General features: G+C 46.2%; 1 protein-coding gene across 4 annotated transcripts in view; it reads right to left on the minus strand.

The window, feature by feature from the left end:
• LOC128107024 (putative mitochondrial import inner membrane translocase subunit Tim8 A-B) overlaps nt 1-21,398 on the minus strand; it is a 95,660-nt gene that overhangs the window by 46,846 nt on the left and 27,416 nt on the right. The window contains exons 5-6 of one of the 4 annotated variants that reach the window (XR_008216915.1): nt 10,992-11,311; nt 132-1,209 (exon numbers count right to left, since the gene is read on the minus strand). The exons of 1 other annotated variant lie outside the window; for it this stretch is intronic. The gene's annotated coding sequence lies outside the window, so the exon portion shown is untranslated. Of the gene's footprint in view, nt 1-131; nt 1,210-10,991; nt 11,312-19,595; nt 20,174-21,398 lie in introns of those variants that run through there. 2 more of the 4 variants (XM_052732404.1, XM_052732405.1) reach the window with 2 other exon arrangements.

Here is a 21,398-nt window from a genome sequence, read left to right on the forward strand (position 1 = left end):
CTCATATTGGCTCCAGAATAAACTATTTCTTACTCATTTTGAAGTGAAAGCTGTATTGTGTGTGGAAAGAGTTCTGGTAGAGCCAATGGGACCTTTTCCTGGAATAATGTTTCCTGGAATAATGCAAAAAACAAAAATAAAGTAAATAGGATCATTGTATTGAAATGCAGAGACACTAGTACTGAAATACGGAATAAACAAATTTGTTATTTAACACCTTATTAAACAATTAGTAACTGTTATAATTTCAAAGTTATGACGATGTTAAAACAATATTTTCAGATCTCTATAGCAACAGTAATTTGGCATGTAAACACTTGTGGTTTTTGCCAGTGCAAAGGCAGTAGGTGGTGTGCTGCTGATGTTCTGACAGCTGCCAATAACAATGTACCACAAACAGGGTGGTTTACAGTAGATTCTCATTCTCCCTCTGTCCTGGAAGCTGAGTTCTAAACTCAAGGTGGCGTCAGAACGATGCTCCCTCCAGAGCCTCTGGGGTGTCTCATCTAGCTCCCAGTGACCCCAGGATTTCCATGGCTCATTCATGTCTCATCCAGCTCTCGGTGATCTCAGGGTTTCCATGGCACATGGCTAGAATACTCCAATCTCTGCTTCTGTCTTCATATAACCATCTATATAGCTTTCATTACAGCATGGGACACCTTCAACTGTCCCCAGGAAATAGGTTATTTCAAGGCAATAAGAATTCACTGTGGTTTCAAGAGTCAGGCATCTTTTACTGAGGCTTGTGGAACTTAGGTTGGGTCTAAGATGCTGGAAGAATGAGAACCATCAAAACAAGTTTCAGACAATGGGAACAGAGCAAGGTGAAATAAAACTGCAGATGTTTCATATTTAGCTTAAAAGTTAAATGCACTGTTCTGGCTAGTTCGTCATTTGTCTGTCCTCCCACCCCCCTCCCTCCCTCCTTCTCTTTATTGTTCAATGTGACACAAGCTAGGGTGACCTGAGGATAAGAACCTCATGAGAAAATGCCTCCACAAGGCTAGCCTGTAGGCAACTCTGGGGCATTTTCTGACTAATGATTGATGTGGGAGGGCTCAGCCCACTGTGCGCATGCCACCTAGGCAGGGTATGTAAGTTTAGTCCAGAGATGTATAAGAAAGCAGGCTGAGCAAGTCATGAGGAAGGAGCCAGTAAGCAGTGTTTCTTCGGTTCATGCCGCCAGGCACCTGCCCTGCTTGACGCCTGTAAGACATAAAATGAAATAAACCTTTTCCTCCCCAAGTTGGTTTGAGTCAGAGTTTTCATCATAGCAACAGAAACCAAACTAAAATTCAATGAAGCTTCCCACATTTAGAACTAGTGCATTAATCTGAATCCTAAAAGTAAATAAGAAAATTACTTTGTGGGACCAATTACACTATTAAAAAATTATAATTAACTATTCACAAGATGGAAAAAAGATCCCACTTTAATGCTGTGCAATTTGTTTCATTCTACACATAACTCATGTAAACATCCAATTTTCTTAACAAAGAAAGCACTCTACAAGCCAATAAGGGAAAAAAAATGGCTAAACACTCACAGATAGGAAAGCCTGATGGCTCTTCAATACACAAAAATATGTTTAATATGACCTTTATACAAAAAAAATACAGGGGCTGGGATATAGCTCAGAGTGGAATGCTTGCCTACCATATATGAAGCCCTGGGCTCAATTCCCAGCACTGCAAAAAGAAACAGCATAAACTAAGAAGTCCTCTGTGATGCCATTTTCATCTATGCAGTTGGCACAGATCACAGCCTTTGGTGTACGGAGAGTAGACACCTGCCCTTGGAGGTATCAGGAACAGCCTTACCTCTTCGGAGGTGACCCCAGAAGTATTTATGGACATTTCAAGTACATGGACCTTTTGAAATCTGAAAATCCACTTGTGTGTGAGCACATGCAAACTGCTTTTGTGAAAGGAGATTAACTGCTCCATTGCTTACAGAAAATGGAGACCAGCTGAAGTGTCCATCAGTGCACCTACACAGTGAAACTCAACTGTGAAAAGAAAGTGGGGGATGAACATCTACAACAGGGGAGGAAAAACAAGGTCCCCTCTTATCTTCTAGGTTCTGTGCTGATGTCCTGATAACAGAAGGCAGATTAGTAAGAACAAATAGATTTATATAGTGTATTACCTAACATGAGAGCCTCAGTAAGGAAATGAAGACACAAAGACATGGTTTGTTAAGCCTTTTAGACTGATGAAGAGTGGAAAGAGCGAGAGAATGGGGCTGGGATAAAAGGGTATCAACCAAGAGAGACTGCAAGGGCTGTTCAGACCCATCTCACCATCCCTCTCTCTCTCCTCGGCTCCTCCAGGAGAAGGGTAGAGCTCTCCTGTACACTGCATTTCTCAAACTCCTTCAGCTTAGGTTTTGAAGTGGCAAGGTGCACATCTGAGGAAACGCCTTCTTGAACCCCATCATCACTGTGCAATGACGTGTAGACAGTGAGAGGGAACATTTGCACACTCACACATGCACAAACACCCTACACGCACACACCGTGCCAACACACAAGTCGGCAATACTGATATCTGGCAGGAAGAGCATGTAGCATTATTCACCTTCTGTATTTTGAACATCAATGTATAACCTACACAATAAGCAGATCATTGGTGAATTTTTAAAATATTTAAGTTTGTGTGTGTGTGTGTGCATATACATATGTGTGAGTGTGGAAGCCAGAGGTTGACATTGAGTGTCTTCCTCAATCTCTCTCCATCTTTTCAGACAAGATCTCTCACTGAACCTGGAGCTCACCATTTTGGGACTCGCCTGACTGTGTCTGCCCAGTGCTAGGGTTACCGGTGCATGTGGTCACGCTCGACTTTTACATGAGTACTAGACAGCTCAACTCATGTCTTCGCGCTTGCATGGCAAGTGCCTTGCTTACTGAGCCATCTCCCCAACCTGAGGGATTTTTTAAAAAAAGATTTACTTTTTAGTTTTATCTTATGTGTATGAGTGTTGGCTGTATGTATGTAGGCACACCATGTATGTGCCTGGTGCAACGGAGGGCAGAAGAGGGTACCAGAACCCCTAAAACTAGAGTTACAGGTGGTTGTGAACTGCTGTATGTATGTGGGGAATGGAATTCAGAACCTCTGGATGAATAGCAAAGTGACCTTAACTGCTGAGCCATTATCTCCAGCACTAAAACTTCTTTTTTTTAAGTTTTTGAAACAGGGTCTCACTGTGTACCCCTGGCTGGCCTAGAACTTGCTCTGTAGACCAGACTGTCCTCAAATCAGAACCACCTGCTTCTGCCTCCTGAATGCTGGGATTAAGGGGTGTGTCGTCGCCCACCCCCACCCCCACCCCCGCCCATGCTCAGCTCCGGGTAATCTTTATTACCTTGTTTTTGATGTGTTAATTCTCTGGCTGTGCTACATGGCAAGCACATTCTTGGGCTGACCTTGTCTGAAGCCCAGTGTCACAGGTCACCAGATTCTCCACAGCGAGGTCCAGCAGCTGCAGTGTTCCCAAAGTCCTTTACCACACCACAGACCAGACCCCGGGGTCCGTTCAAAAAGCCTGGCAGAGCTGGGATCTCCTAGCAGGAGGCACTGCCTTCTCACAGGCTCCTTGAGAATTTAGTTCTGCCTACTTCTCAGTGATAACCTAAGAAGTGGCCAGTTCTGGTGGCTCAGGTGTGTGCTCCCAGCTACTCAGGAGGCTGAGGCAGGAGGATCACAAATTCAACACCTGCCTATGCTACAGAATGAGTTCAAGACTAGTCTGGGCACCTAAGAGATTAGCTTTGTTCCCTACTCTGGCTGGCACTCCCCATGGAAGCCTCTGTGCCTCTGCAGAGTCTGCCCTGGGCATTAGGGTCACTGTCCCTGTACCCAAGTCTCTTCTTTACTGAGCATTCCACTGCTAGAGATTGAACCCAGGACCTGCCTCGTGCATGCTGGGAAAGTGCTATCCCATTAGGCTATGCCCAAGCACACTTTATTAACTGAAGAGTTTTCTTTGCAAAGGACCCACACGCAGCTCACTTCAGAGGAACACTGCTGGTACCTGGAGGGGTCAAGTGATAGGCAAGTGGCCAAGACGCAGGTTTTGGCCTGTCGTGAAGTCTTGGCCCACTTCCTCCAAGCTGTGTGCCCCTGAATGGTGTACTCAGCCTGAGAAACAGCTCTCTCCTCTATAAATGACGATATATAGTCATTCAATGGGGTTGTCGGAGCACTTTTTTAAAGATTTTAAATTTATTTTAGCCGGGCAGTGGTGGTGCATACTTTTAATCCCAACACTTGGGAGGCAGAGGCAGGCAGATCTCTGGGTTTGAGGCCAGGCTTGTCTACTGAGCAAGTTCCAGGACAGCCAGCACTACACAGAGAAACCCTGTCTTGAAAAACCAAAAAGAAATTATATTTTATGAATATGGATGTTTTGTCTACATGTCTATCTGTGTGCCATGTATGTGCAGCACCCATGTTCAGTACATGTATATGTACTGTGTAGACATATATGTGGGGGCTGAAAACAAGAGTCAGGTTGTACTGTGGTTACAGATTGTGAACTGCCAGGTGGGTGCATGGAACCAAATTCAAGTCATCTACAAGAACACAAAGTTCTCTTAACCGACGAGCCAGCCGCCCAGCCTGTTGTAACTATTTTGTGAAAGTAAGTTTATAATGGGTTTCCCTAGCACACTACTAGGCTGCAGGCTAATATTACATTATCCTCATGACTAAAGTAGTCAGCCAGTCACACTAACAGTTAACCTGCACACCAAGGAGAATCTGCCATGTTCCCACAGTGGCACTGTCATGCTCGCCTTCTACCACCAGGGGGCATATGATGGACCCAAAATATTGAGAGAGCCAATCTCTTGGAGACATGTTTAAAGTTGCTATGGTAACTCAGGTTTATTTTGAGCCTCCATTTCTGTTTGTACTGGATTCTAAAGGCCAGACTCTATCTGTAGCAACAGTATCTGTTAACTGCATGTTTGCTAGGCTGTGACCACGCACACCCGCACTGGCGTGCACACACATACACAAGTGTGTCTTGATAGTCAGTGTATTTCAAGGTGAAGGGAAGAGCAGAACCATAGCAAGGAAAAACTACAGAGAAGCAGACCTAGTCCAGGAGGAAGCTGTGCAAGTCTCAACTTGAGACATCCTCACACAAGGACACCAGCCACCCCCATGCACTGGAAGAGTAGCTAGGCTTATCAGCACAGAACTGGGGTAAGGGGCTAATCAGCAGAAGACTTGAGGAGTAGAGGATCCCTGCCTAGTATGCTCTAAGGGCCACCCACCACAACTGGGGGCCATTCATACTTCTGCTGTGAAAACTAGGGACAGTGTCCCAAACCGAGACACACTGGAGCCCTGCTGGACTCTACAAGTGTATGCATGGCTATTTCTTTAAAAATATCATGGATTGGATGAATTTCAGCCATGTGACCCTTCAGGAAGCCCAGGACTGCTTGGTCGGGTGCTCTGGCTGATACAAGCATAGGAAGGAAGGAATAGGTAACTGTGTGGTGAGCTGCCTGCCTTTGAGTTCTGTGAAACTGGCCTGAGGAAAGGCCTAATGTGAAGCCCCACTACAAGAATCACCTCAGCAAGAATAAAACCAAAGCCATTGTATTTCTTTAATCAGGTAACAGAGTGAAAAACCTTGGGCTTAGCAGCTCAAGGAATTCTACGTTGTAGGTCCAGCTTACATGGGCCACAAAGGAGGTTGAGATGCCTCCTTGATTGCGGTTTTAAAGAGCAGCAGGTTATATTATGAGCAAGGCAAAGTGTGAGACAAGATGGCGTATACCAGAGGTTCATCTTTTGATAGAGTAAGGCTGCCAGAGGTGGCTATGCTTGAGGAAGGGACTTTCTATGAGAAAGCTGAGTGGCCACTGGGTGCCCTGGGGTGCATCTCCTTGCATGCGCAGCAGTAGAGTGTGACAGATCTGACTTCATCTGTACTGGAAGTTGGCTTTGGCCACAGTGTGTATTTTCTTCTTTATGATTGTGTAACAGCCCACTCTTTATTTTTTCACCTTTAATTTTGTCAGGGAAAGGGGCATGTCATGCCACGGTGTACCTAGGGAAGGTCAGAGGACAGACAACTTGTTGAAGTTAGTTCTCTTCTTCCATATGGAAACCAAATTCAGATCATCAGGCTTGGTAAAAGAAAGTATCTTTCCTGCTGAACCACCTCGATGGCCTCCATTTTACCCCTTCTATAAGGAGCGGGAATGTCTTTTAGAGTCAAAAGTTGTCTTAAGGGACTAGAGAGTCAGCTCAGCAGTTCAGAGCACTTGCTGCTCTTGCAAAGGACCTGAGTTTGATTCCCTGCACCCACATGGTAGCTCACAACAACCTGTAACTCCAGTCCAAGGGGATTTGATGTCTTCTGACCTCTATGGGAACCAGGCACACATATGATACACACACCTACATGAAGACAAAGTCGTCATACACATAAAATTATAAAACGACACCTTGAAGTTGGAAAGACGACTCTGGCTAAGAGCCATGAACTGTTTTTGCAGAGGGCCCAAGCTCAGTGCACAGCACCCACAATGAGCAGCTCACAACTGCCTGTAACTCCAGCTCCAGGGGAGCCAACAAGTTTGGATATATCACAGCTAGTCCTAGCTAGGCTGCATACAAATTAGTGTGATGTGTGGGATCAGAGGAGACAAGAAATTGAGTCATCAGCACATCTTCATTCTGATTTCAGTGTGTAGAACATTATGAACATGACATGGGAGTAAAGAAGAAGCCACAGTCTTACGTGGAGGGGGTGGTGGTGGTGTGAATAAAAGTGGCCCCCACAGGCCCACAGGGAGTGGCACTGCTAGGAGGTGTGGCTTTGTTGGAGGAGATGTGTCAGTAGGGGGTAGGCTTTGAGGTTCCAGATGCTCAAGCCAGGCTCAGTGTGGCAGTCTCTTACTGCTGCCTGTGGATTCAGATGGGAAACTCTCAGCTGCCTCTCTAGCACCATGTCTGCCTGAGTGTTACCATGCTTCCTGCCATGATGATAATGGACTGTAAGCCAGCCCCAGTAAATGTTTTCCTTTACAGGAGCTGCTGTTGTCATGGTGTTTCTTCACAGCAATAAAACCCTAACTAAGACAGAAGTTGTTACCAGGAGTGAGGTACTGTTGTGATAGGCCTGACCATGCTTTTGTTTGAAGGAATGTGGACTTTGGAACTTTGGATTAGAAAAGCAGATGAATGCTTTAAGTGGGGCTTAATGGGCCATTTAGTAGAACATAGAAGACAGTGGTGCTGTCTTGGTTTGGCTCAAGAGGTTTCAGAGAAGAATGTTAGTCTGTGGCCTAGAGACTGTTGTTGTGGTACTTGGTGAAGAATGTGGCTGCTTTCTGCCCTTGTCTGAGAAATCTACCTGAGGCTACCTGAGTTTTGGATTAATGGCATTGGCAGAAGAAATTTCAAAACAGCCTAGTATATACTCCATCGTGTGGTTATTAGTGTTCACTCTTATGAAACTCTTTAATGAAAAGGAGCGACCTGAGCAAGGAAAAACACAAAATGAACAGCGTAAGTGGCACCAAGAAGCAGAACGGAGCTAAGCCCTGTGTTCAAGGAGGTGAAGAGAATGAAGAAAATCCTGATGCTAAATGGAATAAACAAGAGTGGAGACTGCAGGGCAAGACCCCACCAAACTAAGCTTCCAACTTTTGAGAGGGAATTGAAGAAAAGCTTAGAGCCTTTGTGGTGGTGCTCATCTTTAATCTCAGCACTGGGAAGGCAGAGGGCAGGCAGATTTCAGAGTTCAAGGCCAGTCTGGTTTACAGAGTGAATACCAAGACAGTCAAGCTTAGGCAGTGAAAAAAACCACAATGAAGGAAACCATCGAAAACAGAAAGCTGGTGAAGATGTAATTGAATGAGGGGGCCATGTTCCAGCCTCAGATGTAACAGAACTTGGAAGCTTCAGCCACGTGATTCTGGCTTGAGAGTTAAGGATAGAAGAAAGGGGTTATGGAACCTCCCTCCACAGCTAAGGAAAGCCACTGAGGCCAGGCACATGTTAGGGGTGTTCCTGCATGGAGGCCTAGAGAGGCCATTGCAAGAAACTGTGAAGGCAAAGCCTGGGTTGACTTGGAGACCCCAAAATGTTGGCGATGTCAGAGCAGTGGGATACCTGCCGAGGACAGCTGACAACAGGGAGTGGAACCAGCCCAAGAGAGAGAAGTGTGTTGCAGTCAACAATGCTGAAAGGAGTTGGAGATCTGAAGAGTGTTTTGACATCACGCATGGAGATGCAGAGTGTGGAGTTTGCCCAGCTGGTTTTTGGTCTTGCTTTAGTCCAGCATTTCCTCACTATGTTCCCTTTTCTCCCTTTTGGAATGGTAATGTATATCCTGTGTTATTGTATGCTGTAGGTATGTTATCTGCTTTTTCATTTTGATTTTACAGGAGATTACAGTTAAGAGATTGCATGAGTCTCAGAAGAGACTTTGAACTTTTAAACAACTTTGAGACTGACAGATTATGAAAACTCTTGAATTTGGACTAAATGCATTTTACACTATGGTATGGCGAGGGAGTAGAATATGGTGGTTTGAATGAAAATGGCCCACACAGACCCATAGGAAGTAGCACTATTAGGAGGTGTGGCCTTGTTGGAGTCAGTGTAGCTTTGTTGGAGGAAGTGTGTCACTGGGGGTAGGTTCTGAGGTCTCAGGTGCTCAAGCCAGGCCCAGTCTCTTCCTGTTGTTTGCTGATCCAGATGTGGAACTCTCAGCTCCTTCTCCAGCACCGTGTGCTTGTGTACTACTATGCTTTCCACCATGATAATGGACCAAACCTCTGAACTGTAAGAGTTGCCATGGTCATGGTGTCTCTTCACAGCAATACAACAACCATAACTAAGAGAGAGGGGAAGACAGGGACATGATATCTAGTGGCCACTGTATCACAAGTACAGTCCATGTGAACGTACCCCTCATGAAGGTCCTCTGAGGGGTGGCTGTGGACACTGAAGCCCAGAGAGCAAACAGCAAAACGTGTGCCTCTTTGTACTCTCCCCTGCCAAGCTCAGGCCCCGGGGAGCTAACACTCTTACACTCAGGGAGTGTGGTCAGTGGGAGGTGCCAGGCCACAGTAGAAAGGCTTTGGGTATAATCTAACTGAAGCTTCACAAAGGAGCTGCGGCCACCAGCAACTCTTCTGGAAACCAACAGGTTTCCAGAACTTTCTGGTGGAAGGTGGGAGAGAAAGGCTCTGACTTATAAGGGCAGGGCCCAGCCGGGGCTGAAGGGCAAGTGAGCAGGGTTCCCAGAGTCCTCTGCATATTTCCAGTCAGTAAGCAAAATGCACTTGAAGCCTAAAGTCTGGTTGCCAAGTGCCTGGGACTTCAAGCTGACTCATTTTATTATTCCCTTTGTACCATAGAATGTTGTGGAATGATCTTTTTGAACACTGTGAAGATGTGTCATTCTGATTGATTTAATAAAAAGCTGAATGGCCATAGCCAGGTGGTGGTGGCGCACGCCTTTAATCCCAGCACTTGGGAGGCAGAGCCAGGTGGATCTCTGTGAGTTCGAGGTCAGCCTGTTCTACAAAGCAAGATCCAGAACAGGCACCAAAATACCAGAGAAACCCTGTCTCAAAAAAACCAAAAAAAAAAAAAAGTACTTGGCCAAAAGCTGAATGGCCAATAGCTAGGCATGATTTTCAGGCACACAGGATGCTAGGAAGAAGAAAGGGGGTCGCCAGGTGATGAAGAGGGAGCAAGACATGCTGGAGGACAGGTAAAGCCACGAGCCACGTGACAATACGTAGGTTAATAGGAATGGGTTAATTTAAGCTATAAGAGCTAGTTAGTAACAAGCCTAAGCTATGGCCGAGCTTTTAAAATTAATAATAAGTCTCTGTGTCATTACTAGGGAGCCTGCAGTCCTGACAGAAAGGTCCAACTACAATGGAGTATGTCTAATAAACCAGGTAAAAGACCAAGTTACAGTTTGAGCTTTGGGTTGTTTTTTCTTTAAACATCAAAAGCCACTCATGTCCCTGAGGCCATGAGCCATTTAACCTGATGAAGACTAGTTCTGGGCAGGCAAAATCTGCCCCAACAAACCATGTTTACTGTAAGGCAGCTGCTGACATCAGCAGGCACAGCCTGGGCTGCTGGGAAAGCAACTCTGAAACCCCACTTTCTGTCCCCAGTAGGCAGCCAGGTCACCCAATACTGAAATAACCCCTGGGGAGTGTGACAGGGCCTTTCTAACCAATGACTCCTGGCCAGCATCTACATTTACTCTTGTGGTGACAGAATGTGGGTGTTCATTGAGAGCTGTGTTCATCGGCTTGGGCTGGGTAACAAAGTGCCACAGACCGGGCTACTTCCACCACAGAGATGCTTTTCCTCACAGCTCTGGAGCCTGCATGCCCCTGGTGAAAACAGGCAGAGCCAGCCTCCTCTGAGGCTGCCTTCCCTGGGTCTCTGCCATCATTCTGCGTCCTGATCTCCTTTCAACATCAGCATCAGTCTAGCGGACCAGGCTCCGTCCACTCGACCTCCTATACACATTCTCAGGTTGTTGGAATTTGGACTTTAACGTGGGCATGGGGGAAGGGAGGACCCCCAACCTGTAAGGGTCCTGGAAGTAATAGTAATAGTAACACTGTAGAAATGTCCTACTTCTCCTTCAATGGTCAGGGAAACCCACCCCACCAATAGGAGGCTTGTCCTTCTAGCACAGGTCCCCTCTGAGGGAAGGAATCCACAACCTATGTAGCTCTTGCACCAGCTAAGGCCTTACAGTCCCCTGGACCAACATGTGTGGTTCTGGGCACAGGCAGCATTATTCACACCTCAACAACCCAGGTATGAGGCATTCCACCTGCTCAAGGCAGTGACAACCTTCTGTCTCCAGAAGGCAGGCACTGTACTTCAAGTACAGAAAGACATGACTGCTCCTTATCAACTCTGAAAGATTTCTTTATGCAGCCTATGAATAATTCCCAGGGGCAGATTCACCTCAGGCACACATGCTAGGGTCGCAAACCAGCGAGTACCCGGTAGCCTCTTGGAGCTTCCATTTTCAAGAGGCCGGGGCAGAGGTGGACGCTGCATGGAGAATGTTTCTTGTGAAAACCGTCCACCTGTCCTGGGAGCTGGGAATCCCCGGTTTCGTCTGCAGAGGGTTCCTGGGTAGTTTCCTGTTTCAACCCCACAGCCAGGGGAAATTTCTGCTTTCTGCTTCTCTGAACTCTAAGCTGAGGTATACACGTTCTTGACGTGGGATTTTTCTGGTTAAAGGAAAGTCCTGTGTCCTTGTGCATGCTTCTCTGTAGATCCTGAAAAAGCCAGATCAAATGTCACTTCCCATGAGAAACCGTCTGCCCTTCCATCAGCCCCCTAAACTCTCAGTTGTGACTCACAGACTTGCAGTTTGAATTATCTGCTCTGTGCCTCCTTCACCACAGGCAGTCTCTACTATGTTCGTCCTTGGTCCAACACACACAAGGTGCTCAGTGGTGTTTGCAGGATACGAGAAGTCAAGACTGAAGGCCACAAAGGACATTGTCATTTGTGTGGAGCTAGATCTTTAGGATTCACCACCAGGATATTTTCTGATACCCAGGAATGTAGGTCTCAGAGCATATGATTAAAAGTAGCAATGAACATATCCAGTCTTCTGAGATACTAGCAATAACAAAGCACCTGGTATAGTTTTGATATAATGTGGCCTTCCCCAAAGGCTAATACATTAAAGGTGTGGTTCAGAGGTGGGACTTTTGGGAAGTGATTGGCTAATAATTAACTGACAGATTCATAACATGAAGAGGCACATTTGGGTGTCAGTGGGTGCTGCCTGGCTAGAGGAAGCAGCTAATTGGGAGGAGGCCTATGGAAGCATCTTGTCCGAGGTCCCTTCTTGTACTACTAGCTCTGCTTCTCATTTTATTTTCCTTCTCGGTTGATAAAAATCCAAATTCTAGAAGTATATTCAACAATTAAAAAAGCAACTATTGAGATGTGCATGCTACAACCAGAACCTCAAAAGCATAGGATTTAGTGATGCCAGATACCAAAAGGCCCCATACCAGAATTCATCCCCTTTCTTCTCCTCCTGCCCCATGCCAGAGTTCATCCCCCTTCTTCTACTCCTTCATCCCAAGCTCACTTAGTGTATTAGTTACTTTCCTGTTGCTGTAACAAAACATCTGACAAACACGGAAAAAAGGGTTTGTTCCAGGTCACAGTTTGAGGACATGTGATCCACTGCATCAGGGAAAGTGGGGTGGGGGGACATGAGGCAGAAGCTGCATTGTTTCAGCAGTCAGGAAGCAGAGAGATGAATCCTGGTGCTCAGCTGATATCCTCTCGCCCCAGTCCAGAACCCCAGCCCACAGGAGGGTGCACTTATATGCAGGGTGGGTCTTCCATAGTCAGTTAAACCTATCTGGAACCCCCCTCAAAGACACACTAAGAGGTGTGTCTCCAGGATTCTGAACCCAGCCAAGCTAGCTGATGATGAAGAGGAACTTCACACTCAGTCTCCCTGGTTTCATCCTTTCTGAGTCTTTTGCTGCTTCTCTCTATTCTAGAAAATTTAATTGCACCTCAGATCCTGTCCTGTCTTGCCCCAGCACTCAGGAGTCTCCTCAGATACGCAGTTCAATCACTTCAAGCTGTTTATCAAATCATTTCTTTTAAACACACCTAGACTTTATCTCAAGATTCTTTTTCCCCCATTTTATATAAGGTCAGTGGTTCTTTGAAGATGGTCCTCTTTGGGGCCAGGACACAGCTATCACTGTCTTTTTTTCTTCTACACTTACTGACTGCCTTTTGTGTAAGTGACCTGATTTAGCCTCTAGTTCCTGTAAAATTCTTCTCTCATCAAGTCTGGGAGCTAAACACAGACAAGCGCTTTATGACAAACAGGTTCAATCAACAAATAAAGTGCAGGCTATCATCAGAGAATCTGTCAGTGTCTAGTCATCCCAACAGACAAGAAAGCACTGGATAAAGCTGACCACTGATGAAATGCTCAGCACTCCAGGCACAGAAAGCCACGTGACTGATCGGCCTGAGGGTGCCTGCAGACAGTTGTGTCTATCACAACTGACACTTAACGGTGAAGCATGTAGGGGTGAAGTCCTTGCCACGGCTGCTCCTCTGCACCTGGAGTTACTTTCCCACCCATGTAGCAAAATAAGACAAGGAGACACCAAAGTACAACGACACAATGCTGTCACGGCTGCAGAGGAAAGGATGTGCTTCCGAGGTCCAAGACAACAGCTGGAGATGGACTGTGAGAGCCTGGTGGTGGCTGGACACAAGGTTAATAAAGTCAACAGCTCTCACACTCTAGGACAGCGCTAAGGTTGGAATATGAAATGACTCCACAGGCTCCTGTGCTGAAGATTCGATTTCCAGCTGGGGACACCACTGGGGTGATACCGGGAACTTCAGGAGGTGGGGCCCAGCTGGGGGAGGAGAACAGCGAAGTGTGAGAAGAAAAAAATCTCGTCCCTGGCTCTCTGTTACCACTCCTGCTCTGCTTCTTAGTCTTCCCTCTCTGGTGATCAAGTTCTCTGCTGATGTCACTCACCTGAGATTAATGATTAATATTCAGCAATAATATACGCCTCAAGAAAATACTGCTCAGTGAAAGCAGCCAGACTCCAAAAGTTACAAATTATATGTTTCTGTGCATATGAAATGTGCAGACAAGGCAAGTCTGGGCTGGAATGGAACTGAGCAACTGCAGTCTTTGGGGATGAGGAGAGTTTTCCAGAACCAGACTGTGGTGACAAAGCGACAACTTTACGTTTGCTGAAAGGACCCAATCCCACGTGAAGAGTGCACTGGTGTGTACACTATCCCTCAATTACATGTAATGGCAGAGCAGAATTGGGCCCACTTTCAAACAGGTACGCTGAGAATATTGGATAAACAAGACAGTTTATGCTTCTCAAGTGAAGGCTCCATCTACCATGTCAAACAGCTCGCTCTGGGGCTGCTGGTCCTCACATGGTCTCCCTTGGCACTAACACCTGAGCAGACACTCTTCTCACGGATATCAGAACCCTCCCCTGGGGCATCTAGCATTCCCTCAGGACCACAGTTATACAGGTGACGTGTTTGTGACAGTTGTGAGATGTGCTTTCCAGAGCACTAAGAGGAAGCTGGTAGACACTTGAAACCATCCACTGAATGTCTTAAGTGGTGGGAAGGGTATAAAGCCAGAGGGAACTACTCATTTCTGTGGACCCCACCTTCCCACTCCTCCCTCTGTTCTGTACCTTCCTTCTTCCTCTCCTACCTTCTCTCCAATCCCTTCCTGCATTCTCCAGCCCCCACTGACTCAGGTCCTGGGTACTAGCTCCCAGGTAAGCCTTGTTCTAGGGATCAGTGACAGAAATGGGCAGCATCCATCTGGACTGTCTCCACAAGTCTCAGACCATGGGAGAAGAGAGATGACAAAGTAATCATGCTACATAGCAGGTGTCTGAAGGAGGAGCCCCTGATGTGACAGAGTCTAACCTACAGTGGGGATCCCTGTAGCCTTCTCAGCCATTGTCATACAAGGCAGAAGAGTGACCAGATGAGGAACAGAGACCCTGGGACAGTGGGTAGCACTGTGGGGGTGTGAAAGGTAGGCACTTTTAGTCAGGGAACTAGTTGAGAGAGAGGCTAAGGGAAAAAGGGTGTCGTCCCTCTCCCAGTAACCTCCTGGCTGTTTCTTTCTACTCACGTTGGCCCCAAGAAACCTGCAGTGTAAATGAACTCAGCAGGTGCTGTCAAGCACAGCAAGATGCGGGGATCTTGCCCCCCCCCACCTTGCTGCCACACCCTCCTCTGATCAAAATGAGACCTTGGTCTCACCTGTAGCAGGGGTGGGGGGGTGGGGGGGGGCCACGGACGACAGTGGCGTGGTGCAGCTCGCCTTTTGAAGCTGCGGGAAGGCCCTGTTGGTGGTCAGGAGACTCCTAAAGTCAGATCCTAGTTTCCAAGGATCCCCTGTCTCCCTGAGCTGTGGGGGAACCTTGTAGTCAGGCTAGCTAGAGCTTGGGGTTTCAGAAGGCTTCAGAGAAGGCTGGGAAAGTTTCAGGTGGGGTGGGGGTGGGGACCTGCTTTTGAACTACCCCTCCAAAACCCTCCAGAGCCCTAGATTTAGAGATCATCAAGTGTTCTGAGCACATTTCCGCCCCCTCCCAGCACCCCTCCTCTCTGGGGCCCCTTCTATTTTAGTGCTTCCTCTGCTGAGCTGTACACATGAAAAGCACTATTGAAACACACACATACTCCCTCTCTCTCACACACATACACACAAAAAAGAATTCTGAAAAATGTCAAACCACAGGTCCTTTCCCCAGCTCCTCTTAAGTTTCTAGGTTTATACTATTCCTGGCTGACCCCAAAGCAGATGGGGTCAAACAGGGCACCCTTGGGTGAACACAGCCAAGAATAAGAAGAACGTACCAAGTTCTAGCTCCCTCTGCAGTCTGCTGGACTCGAGGCAGAAGAGCACGCCCTTCCTTTATCATCAGTAAACTATGGACCAGGGACTGGAAGCCCATGTCAAGGTCTGTTGAAGCTCCCGGTGGGAACGTCACTGACGTGTCTGAGGCACGTGTCCTCTGGCACACCTTTTGTTCGAGGACAGCCCCATGCTGAGAATGGCCTTCTTTCCATTCTGTGTCGCTGCCTGTTTTGTTTTTCAAAAACCACGAATATGACACTAAAATCCCAAAGCCACTATAACTGGTTAAAACAGCACAAAAATTTTGACACTGGATCTCATTCACTAGCCCAGGGTTGGTATGGGTGTCAAGGTATCCTTCAGCCTGTCCTTAACTCCCAGGAATCCTCCCGTCTCTACCTTCCAAGTGCTGGGCTTACAAGTGAGAGTCACTACACCTGGCTTAAATTTTTTCTGAATATGGTCCATGAAGATGTTCTCAAACGCAGTATAACTAGATGAAATGGTAAATTTTATATTGTATATACTGTCACAATTTTAAAAATTAAACTTACTGTGGATTTCAATGCAAAATTTGAGTAAACTACACATATTTATTTTCCCCCTTCTTTGAGACAGGCTCTCATCTCAATATGTATTCCAGGATGCCTCCTGGGAGTACAGGTGTGGGCTACCACATCAGCCTCTCAATATTACTTTTTAATTACTATTATTGCCAGGGATAGTAGCTCATTCAACATGAGTTCAAGGCCAACCAACCTAGGCTACACAATAAGCTCCAGGCCAGCCTAGGGTTCCAAATGAGATCCTAACTAAAAAAAACCCACAAAAACATGTTATCATTATCATTATCTTTATTATACTTGTGGTGGTGCCAGATGCCAACCCCAGGGCTTTGCAAACGCTAACACAAATGCTCTAACACTGAGCTATATCTTTACTGTCATTTTTAAAAATATTTACTTTATTTTTTAAACTATCTATGTATTTGTGTATGTGCACACGAATGCAAGTGTCCTCTGAGGCCAGAAGGTGTTTGAGTCCCTGAAGCTGGAATTATAGATGGTTGTAAGCTGCCCAATATGGGTGCTAGGAACTGAACTCAGGTCCTATACAAGAACAGATGTGTTCTTAACTACTGAGCAATTCCTCCAACACAAAGATTTATGAGTGTGTATGTGTATGTGTGAGTGAGTGTCTGCCACATGTGTCCAGCCAGGTGCCTGTGGAGGCCAGAAGAAGGGGGTTGGATTTCCTAGAGCTGGAGTTACAGGCAGGTAGGATATAATGCTGGGAACCAAACTCAGGTTCTCTGAAAGAGCAGCAAGAACTCTTTACTGCTGAGCCATTTCTTCAACTCTGAATTATTTTTGAAAAAAGTCTAAACTATACAACCATAGAGGGAAAAAGCCCTGTTGGAAAAACACTGATCAATTTTGTGACAGTCTTATTATATAGCTGGACTAGCACTGAGCTCACTACCTGCCTGAATCTGCCTACAGAGTGCTGGGATTACAATGATATCCATCATGCTCCATTTTCTTTTCTTATTTTTGAGTTTTAAAATACTTTCTCTCTTAGGATTGCTGGTTTTTTTGTTTTTGTTTTTGTTTTGAGATAATGTCTCTCTACATAGTGCTGGCTGTCCTAGAACTCACTATGTAGGCCAAACTGGCCTCGAACTTACAGAGATCTGCTTGCCTCTGCTTCCTGAGTACTGGAATTAAAGGTGTGCTTTACCACACCTGGTTCTCTTAGTACTTTTAAAAGCCTCCAGAGGCTGAACTGAAACATGCTTCAGAGCACAGCAATTCAGTGTGGCTGTCTCGGGGAAAATGAGTGTCTGTGCTTGCCAAATGCTGGGACAGGAATGTTCATGGTAGCACCATTCACTGTGATAGCCCCAGATGAGATGCAATTCAGATGTTATCAAACAGAGAATAAAAAAATAAGTGCTAGTACATCCAAGTAGAGGATGAAATGAGTGAGTAAAAAATGAGTGAACGAACCACAACTATTAACACGATGGACACTCACATCTGTCAGGGCTCATATTGTGACACCCCAAAATGGCAACTTGGCAGTTGAGAAAGGCCCTTCCCTTCTCCTTTCTGTAAGAGAGCTGTCCATAAGAGAATTCTCTTATCCTGCTGGCCTGAAAATAGGTCATAAGCCTTCATCCCACCATACCCCAGAGGCCAAGAAGGGTCTAGGGTCTAGACAGAATCATATCACCCCCTTTGCTCAATTGTACTTGACAACTGTCGATAGTTCCTCAAAATGAAGAAAATAATACCATTCCTGGGTATTAACCAAGGAATCAGCCAAGTCAGTGTACAGGAGAGGTACCTATACAACTGTTGATCATGGCCCCATTCATAATAGCCAAGTTATAGAATCAACTTAGCTGCCTATCAGTGAGTGAAGAGATGGAGAAAAGTGTGGTGTACACATGAGATGGCGTTTTATTCAGTCATAAAGAAAATCATGCAGAAAAATGGATAAAACAGATCACCATGTTGTGTAATAAAACAAATTCAGAAAGACAGATGTCACATATTTTCCCATGTTTGCATAATCGTAAACTTTAAAAGACACAGGAGCAGAAAGGGAGACCAATGAGAGGCTACTATGGGTAAAGAGTATTTTATATATATATATGTCTTACATACACACACATATATATATGCATGTATACATATATTAAGATGTCATTATGGAATCATTTTTTGTACAATGAATATACACTGCTTTTTTCTTTGAGACAGAGTCTCTAGCTCAGGTTGGCCTCAAACTTCCTATGTAGCCAAGAATGACCTTAAATTTCTTATCCTCCTGCCTCCATCTACCAAATGATGAGATTATAAGTGTGAAGCACCAAGTCCAGTTTATGTAATACTGAGAATAGAACCCGGGGCTAATAAAGGTTTTCTGACCTGCTAAAGGATGAGGAGCAAGGGATGTTAAAGGGATGTTAAATGTGACCTTCCTGCCTTCTCAGATGCTAGCATGCCATATCTTGGGACAGTGTGTCCCGAAGCCTGTCATACCCTTTGAGGCTGAACCCTTCTGACAGGAAAGCTGTAGAAAAAAAAAGAAAATGTGTTCACTTCAAACACCCACCGGTTCCTGGTGCTGGAGCCAGGCACCATGTGGCCTGAGACGTGATGCTTCCTTACCCCAAAGCTTGGGCCTATTAACAAGCCTGCCCCACAAGTGCATCAATGGTGATCTCACCCTTTGTGTGTGGGCTCTGTACATTCAGGACCGGGGGTTAGAGAGCTGAGCCCTCAGCGGCTGAGCTGAGCCCAGGGACCTCCCCAGAAGTTGCTTTCCTAACTAAATTTCTCAGTGGGGCATTTTCCTGTGAAATTTTCCCCAGCTGTCATCTTGATCTGAACTTCTCATGTGGCATCTCCCTTTGCTCTTTTGTTAATGTGGTGGACTCACAGGTCTGGTCCGTAGGCAGAATCAAGGGCGGGTTTTTCTCTTGGCTCTTGCCCTGTTTGGTGACTTGAACACAAACAGAATTTTTCAAAATTACTGACTGACAGAGAAGGAGAAGTAACAACAGGACAAAACTGCCACTTTCTCTCGAGTACAGGGAAGAAAAACCAACCCAGCAGACAGACCCAAACCCCTGGGGGCATGTGGCTGGGTTTTAAGTACTGCTCGGCAAGGTTTACCTGGGAATTTAAATTTCATGTTAGGTCTTTATAGTAAGCACATTAAAAAAAATCTTTTTAGCAGTTAAGGGTACTGGCTGCTTTTCCAGAGTACCTGGGTTCACTACTCAGCACCAACAAGGCAGCTCACTCCTGTCTGTAACTCCAGTTCCAGAGTTTCTGACACCCTCACAGAGACATACATGTAGGCAAAACACCAATGAACATAGAATAAAAATGCATTATTTAAATTTTTTTTAATCTGTCCTGGCCTCAGACTCACTCTGTAAAGCAGGTTGTTTTTAAGCTCTCAGCAATCCTCTTGCCCCAGCTTCTCCCTGGTACAATACGAGTATACTATCATGCCTGGCTTTTCTTTTTCTGCTCCTTCTCCTCCTATTGTTATTACTTTATATTATTATTGTTGTTGTTGTTGTTATTATTATTACAAACTCTTCCCAGATAAGGAGTGGAAGCCTGCAACTGCCCAGAATGGGTAGGAAAGGAGGCTGAGATTGGGGGCCACTGCTGTTGTCTCCCTACTAAGGTATGAGGTTCACCCCTGCTGTTCCTGAAACTCCATGAGGCGATCAAGGAGTTACTGGCAACTGCAGCTTCAGCAATGCCGTTTTTTGTGAGGAGTGTCAATCAAACAGCTCAGCCTACACTGTTTCTCTGAGTTGTCACACTAATAAGTGACAATTTTACTCGAGCGGCAGATACTCAGTGAAGACTCTACTCCAGATACGGGAAGCACCACAGCTGTGGCTGCTCCAGATGACACGGACTATCGTAGCCTGCTCCAGTCTGGGTAGCTGGTGCAGTAATAACTGGTTATGTCAGCCATGTTCCTGGGCTGTATTTTCCAGTCAGTCCCTGAGAGACAGCTCTTCTGGGCACTACACCCCAGTGCTGCAACAGGAAGCCCTGGTAACAGTGATCTGGATTGTTAACTTACAGTGTTCATCACATGCACAGTGGATGTTGAGCTGCTTGCCTGAAAAGTAGATGAAACTCCATGGCTTCGAGCACCAGTCATGCCCTGGTGGGTTCCTGCACTGAGGAGGTAAGAGGCAGTGGAAGGGTGACAGGCATTAGACTCTGAAGGGCTGAGATGGACAGAGGTAGAGACAGCAAACGAGATAAGTACAGGGCTAGTGGCCGATTCGGTGGATAAAGGTGTCCACCGAATTGGCCACTCCAGAACTCTGCAAGTTATACCTCCACACACGCACCATGGCACACACGCACCTAACACACACACACACACACACACACACACACACACACACACACACACACACATACACACTTTAATCACATTTCAAGAAAGGGACCAATGTGTGAGCTGCCACTGGAGAGATTCCAGAAAGCTGCCAAGTTATCAACTCTGGCTACCATGGAGTGACCAGAGGGCAAGGAACATGCATTTGACATCTGTGCTTGGAAGGGGGACATTGTGGTAAAAGCCCAGTATGATAAGCTTCTGACACCGAAGACCCAGAATCAAGCCCCTGGCTTTCAAAGTTTAGGGTCATGAAGTCCCTTGTTGTCCAGCCTTAGAGCTGGCTTTAAAAGCCCTCGGGCACACGCTATCACAGTTCAGAACAAAGAGCCTCTGGTTTTGAGGGCTCTACGACTAGAGTCGTAGTCCCTGGTTCTCAAGACAGAGTATATGCCTTCTGTTAGGAAGGTCTAGCTCACAGGCACTCAAAGGCTCCAGACACTAGAAATAAGGAAGCCCATCTCTGCCTATTCTCCATTTCCACTCTGAGCACTTGTGACGAATTAGAGTTGGCTTGGTTTTCACTGTGGGTAGTAAAGGGGGAGGTGCCCATGTCTTGTCTCTTTAATAGCATTTGCTTTAGAGCCCCCAGGCTGGTCTGGGTCTCAGCAACGTTAGCAGCTAGTTGGATGACTACAGGTGACTCTGTGCCTCTGGGCTCCAGCTTCAGCATCTGAAACACATGGGCTCTCAGACAGGAGTCTCCATGCTGCTCCTCTGCCTGGTGACTCTTTGCTGGGGATGCGGGTGGCCTTACACCCCCAGCTGCCATTGTCATGTCACACCCCACATAGTTCTCTACGGCTCGAAGGTTTCTCAGTTTCCATTTTACCTCCTGGCTCAGAACTACAACCACTTCTCTTCAGCCCCAGGTACAGAGCAGGTGCTCAGTAGACGAGTCCATGGCAGGTGTGGAAGGCAGGTGTGGAATAGCACCCATTCCCAACCCTTCATCTATTAATTATCTCCCAAGCACCTCTTCTACAGCAGCCTATGTC

The sequence above is a fragment of the Peromyscus californicus genome, unplaced genomic scaffold, assembly GCF_007827085.1.
Source record: "Peromyscus californicus insignis strain IS unplaced genomic scaffold, ASM782708v3 Scaffold_12__1_contigs__length_115047231, whole genome shotgun sequence".
Classification (NCBI taxonomy): Eukaryota; Metazoa; Chordata; class Mammalia; order Rodentia; family Cricetidae; genus Peromyscus; species Peromyscus californicus.